The following is a 6,000-nucleotide window of genomic DNA, read 5'->3' as shown; positions in this document are numbered from 1 at the left end:
TATCTGCCTGCTTGCTCTGTGCTTTCCAGGAAAGGGACTATTATCTCCTTGCAGCCAGAACAACAGATAGTGTCCTTTACTTGTTCATTATGATTTGGAGCAACCAGTAAATCCTTATTGGAGCCACTGGATGCCACACATCATCCTTGCAGCATAAAACTGTACACTTGCTTTCTTTGCGATCCATTGAGTCTTGGCCATTTGGTAGTCTATAACAAACTACTACTTTATTACTAATACTACTTCGTCCGTCATTTTTTAAGTTTTGTCAGTGTATTATTTACAGCAACATTATTGGGCCTCTTGAAGTTATTAATAAGGAGCACATAGTTATGTGTACTAGGAGTATCTTCCTAAATAAGTTCTGGTACAATTATGCTCATTAGTGAATGTCTGAGGCCCATAACTAACTCCCAAAATATAATGTGCTTACCCTTACAGATCCCAAGTGCCTATGGCTCTTATTATTCCTGTAACCTTACAACATCCCTCAAGTGATAACACAAAACAAAGGGACCACGGGTGGGGTTAATGATAATGACTTGTATCACTTAGGAAGGCCAGAGCCTCTAGCCAGCCTTTGGGAAGGAAAAGCATAAAGCTGGAGGCATGCATATGGATACCTGGATGCTGTAAAACTTTACTGGCACTTTGGGTTCTACCCTAGGCTCGTAGGTACCTCTGTAATGCTCGGAATGCTGGTGGCTATACTGTAAAATCATATCATCTGATACATTCAGAGTTAGTTAGGCTACATGATTCTGTCAGCTGCTCAGACTTTGATACTTTGGCTTTGGATGGCAAGGAAGCATATACTGATATGTATAGTATTGGGTGTGTGTGACATGGGAAAGGAACCCTCCACCCACCTTGGGGAAGATTCTGAATAATGTACGTCTTCAGGGGAAGTCAAACGATTTAATTTTGTGACAGGAATTCCATACTATGTAGCATAATGACTCAAGAAACATAAGCTTATAGTTTCATTCTTTAAAAGTGCTGATTTTACTGATTTTTGACGTTTTTATTCTCAGACTGATTCTGCTAAATAGCCTGGATTTGTGTAAGCCTCTCACTTCAAACTTTTTAACACTGTTAATATCTGTGCTGCCCAAACTTCACAGTATGGTTTAAAGCTACCTTCCTTTATTTCTTTTGCTGTCTTTAAATCTGGGAAAACATTACAAATATCTAATCAATAAGTTTATTTTAAAGGAGGTATTTCAAAGTAGAAAAGATATCAAAAAGCTGAATATTTACAGTTATGTCGTAGGTTACTATTAACAGTATAGAGCATAGACTATGTAAGACTCAGAAGAGGAAATGTACAAAGTATAAACAGCAATGCTCTATGTCACTGTTTCCCACTCTGCAGAAGTTGAAAGTGGTGACCTGGAGAGGTGACCTTGTTTTTTCTGTATTCGGGATGGACCATCTTGAAATCTGCCAGGGGTAGAAACACAGCCTCCTGTGGAAAAATGGTATCTTCTCAGGACCATAATACCTAGAAAGGATAAAAAAATAAAAAACAAAACCCCATATGCTTTTAGAAGGGTTTCAGGTAACTACTAGCATTTAGTAATAAAGCCAAGCATAATAAAGAAGATTTTTTTGCTCATTTCTGGAATGTGGAGCAGGATCACTACGTTCAAGTAAGAAATTCCCAGTCTGTAATCGAGTGTCAGTCCTGGCTTTTCAACTGACTAGAACTGCATGGGCAAGCTGCTGAACCTCTGTTATAAAGTGAGGATGATGATAACAGCCACCTTACTGAGAAGAATGAGAAAGTGCAAAGTTAGTTAGTGCTCAGCAACTCAACCCAAAGAGGCCCATACCAAGACAAGTTATAATTAAACCGCCAGAAGTTAAACACAAGAAGACGATCTTAAAAGCAGCAAAAGAAAACAACTTGTTCTGTACAGGGGAACCCCCTCCCCCCTCATAAGACTGTCAGCAGATTCTTTTGGCAGAAACTTTGCAGGCTAGAAGAGAGTGGCCTGATATAGTCAAAGTGCTGAAAGAATAAAACTGCCAACCAAGAATATTCTACCTGGGAAAGCCATCCTTCAAAATTGAAGGAGCGAGGAAGTTTTCCAGGCAAGGAAAAGCTAAAGAGGTTCATCACCACTAGACTGGCCTTACAAGAAATGTTAAAGGGACTTCTTTAAGCTGAAACACAAGGACACTCATTAATAATACGAAAATATATGAAATTGTAAATCTCAAAGGTAAAGGTAAATATATAAATTCAGAATAATCTAATGTTGTAATGGTAAGTACTTATAAACCTATGTCAAAGTTAAAAGACAAAATAGTAAAAATAACTAATAATTTGTTAATGGATACACAAGATAAAAAGATATAAATTGTGACATCACAAACAATGTGGATGGTGAGAGTAAAAATGCATTTGAACTTAAGTTGTTATCAACTTCAGACAGACTGTTGTATTTTATGTAAGTCTCATGGTATCCACAAAGCGAAACCTATGGTAGACAAAAAGGAATCTAAGCATATGACTACAGAAAATTGTCAGATCACAAAAGGAGAAAAAGGATCAAGAAAAGAAGGAACGAAGGAATTACAAAACAGCCAGAAAACAATGAACAAAATGGCAGCAAGTCCCTGTCTATCAATAACTACTTTAAATATAATTTATAAATTCTCTGATCAAAAGACAGAATGGATAAAAACCAAGACCCATCTATATGCTGCCTGCAAGAGACTCACTCAGCTTTAAGGACACACAGACTGAAAGTGAAGGAATGGAGAAAGATTTCATGCTAATGGAAACCAAAAGAAAGCTGGAGTAGCTATACTTAGACAAAATAGATTTTAAAACAAAGACTGTAAGAAGGGACAAAGAAGGCCATTATATAATGATAAAGGCATCAATCCACAAGAGGATATAACATTTGTAGGTATTTATTATTTACATTAGCAGCACCTAAATATAAGCAAATATTAACATATCTAAAGGGAGAAAGAGCAATACAATAATAGGAGGGGACTTCATTACCCCACTTTCATCAGTGAATAGATTTTCATTTGCCAGAAAACCAATAAGGAAACATTGGTCTTAAATGACATGTTAGACCAGATGGACTTAACGCATTTACAGAACATTCCATCCCAAAGCAGGAGAATACACATTCTTCTCAAGCACACATGGAACATTTCTCCAGGACAGATCATATGTAAGGCCACAAAACAAGTCTTAATAAATTTAGAAGACTGACATCATATCAAGCATCTTTTCTGACCACAAAAGTATGAAACTACAAATCAGTTCCAAGAAGAAAACTGGAAAATTCACAAATACATGGACATTCAAACATATTGCTCAACAACTGCTGGGTCAAAGAAGAAATCAAAAGAGAAATAAAATACCTGAGACATGAAAATGGAAATAGAGTTGGCCCTCCATATCTGTGGGTTCCATATCCACAGATCCAACCAACCATGGGTCAAAAGATTCAGGAAAAAAAAAAAAAGTACCAGAAAGTTCCAAAAAGCAAAACTTGAATTTGCTACATGTTGGCAGCTATTTACATAGCATTTACATTAGGTAATATAAGTAATCTAGAGATGATTTAAAGTATACGGGAAGATGTGCATAGGTTATATTCAAATACTACACCATTATATATAAGGGACTTGAGCATCCGTGGATGTTGGTATCCACTAGGGATCCTGGAACCAATCCCCCACGAATACTGAGGGACAGCTATACAGCATACCAAAACAGTTTCTAAGAAGGAAGCTCATAACAATAAACACCTGCATTAAGAAACAAGAAAGATCTCAAATAAACAGCCTAACTTCACACCTTAAGGAACTAGAAAAAGAACAAGCTAAGCCCGAAGTTAGTAGAAGGAAGGAAATCTCAAAGAGCAGAAATAAATGAAATGGAGACTAAAAAGACAATAGAAAAGTTCAATGAAACTAATAGCTATTTTTTTTTCTTTTGCCCAAAAGATAAATAGACAAACCTTTAGCTAGAATCACCAAGAAAAATAGGGGACTCAAAATCAGAAATGAAAGAGGAGATATTACATTCAATACCACAGAAATACAAAAGAGACTACTATGAAATACTATAATGCCAGCAAAATGGACTAGAATGCCAGCAAAATGGACAACCTAGAAGAAATGGATAAATTGCTAGAAACATACAACCTTCTAATATTGAATCATGAAGAAATAGAAAATTAGACCAATTACTATCAAGGAGATTGAATCAGTAATCAAAAACAACCTGACAAACAAAAATCCAGGACCAGACGGCTTCACTGGTTAATACCAATTCTCAAACTTTTCCAAAAAATAGAAGAGGAAACACTTCCAAACTCATTCCATGAGGCCAGCATTACTCTGATACCAAAACCAGACAAAGGAACTACAAGAAAGAAAATTACAGGCCAATATCTCTGATGAACATAGTTGCAAAAACCCTCAACAAAATATTAGCAAACTGAATTCAATAATACATTAAAGGAATCACACACCACAGTCAAGTGGGATTTATTGGAGGAATGCAAGGATAGTCCAACATCCAGAAAATCAAGATGATACACCACATTAACAAAATGAAGGATAAAAATCATATGATCATCTTGATACAGAAAAAGCATCTGACAAAATTCAACATCTGCTCATGATAAAAACTTTCACAAAAGTGGGTATAGAGGGAACATACCTCAACATCATAAAGGCCATATAGGACAGACCCACAGCTATCACACTCAATGGTGAAAAGCTGAAAGCTTTTCCTCGAAGATCAGGAATAAGACAAGGATGTCACTCTTGCCTTTAGGCAAGAAAAAGAAACAAGGCATTCAGATAGGAAAGGAATAAGTTAAACTGTCACTATTTGCAGATAACATATTATATATAGGGAACCCTGAAGACCACCAAAAAAGCTGTTAGAATAATAAATTCAGCAAAATTGCAGGATACAAAATCAATATACAAAAATCTGTTGTATCTAATAATCAACTATCAGAAAGAGAAATTAAGAAAACAATCTTATTTATAATTGCATCAAAAAGAATACAATACCTAGGAATGAATTTAACCAAGGAGGTGAAAGACTTGTGCACTGAAAAATTATAAGACACTGATGAAAGAAACTGAAGATATAAATAAATGGAAAGATTTTCTATGCTTATGGATTGGAAGAATTAATATTGTTATAGTGTCCACACTACCCAAAGCAATCTACAGATTCAATGCAATTCCTATCAATTTCCAATGGCATTTTTCACAGAAATAGAACAAACAATCCTCATGTTTGTATGGAACGACAAAGACACTGGACAGCTAAAAAGCAATGTTGAGAAAGAACAAAGCTGGAAGCACCACACTTCCTGATTTCAAACTATATTATGCAGCTATAGTAATCAAAACAGTATGGTATCGGTATAAAAACAGACACACAGATTAATGGAACAGAATAGAGAGCCCAGAAATAAACCTGTGCATATATGGTCAATTTATGACAAAGAAGCCAAGAATATACAATGGGGAAAGGCAATCTCTTAAATAAATGGTGTTGGGGAAACTGGACAGCCACATGCAAAAGAATGAAACTGGATCACTATCTTACACCATACACAAAAATTAACTCAAAATGGATTAAAGTCTTGAACATAAGGCCTGACAACATAAAACTCTTAGACGAAACCATAGGGAGTAAGCTCCTTGACATTGGTCTTGGCAATGTATTTTTGTATGTGACACCAAAAGCAAAGGCAACAAAGCAAATATATACAAGTAAGACTACATCAATCTAAAAAGTTTCCATCAACAAAATGAAAAGGCAACCTATGGAATGGGAGAAATATTTGCAAATCATATATCTGATAATTTGAGTTAATATACAAAATATATAAAGAACTCATACAACTCAATAGAAAAAAAAATCCAATCAAAAAAATGGGCAAACGCTCTGAATAGACATTTTTCCAAAGAAAACGTACATATGGTCAATACGTAAAT

General features: G+C 35.5%; 1 protein-coding gene across 2 annotated transcripts in view; it reads right to left on the bottom strand.

The window, feature by feature from the left end:
* Positions 1-1,190: 1,190 nt before the first annotated feature.
* Positions 1,191-6,000, bottom strand: part of WDR19 (WD repeat domain 19) — an 83,687-nt gene continuing 78,877 nt past the window's right edge. For both annotated transcript variants that reach the window (XM_030881051.2, XM_060299241.1), the window contains one exon: positions 1,191-1,504. The gene's annotated coding sequence lies outside the window, so the exon portion shown is untranslated. The remainder of the gene's footprint in view (positions 1,505-6,000) is intronic.

The sequence above is a fragment of the Globicephala melas genome, chromosome 5 (genome assembly GCF_963455315.2).
Source record: "Globicephala melas chromosome 5, mGloMel1.2, whole genome shotgun sequence".
Taxonomy (NCBI): Eukaryota; Metazoa; Chordata; class Mammalia; order Artiodactyla; family Delphinidae; genus Globicephala; species Globicephala melas.
Note: the sequence above shows the minus strand (reverse complement) of the source record. Positions and strands in the feature narration are given on the sequence as shown.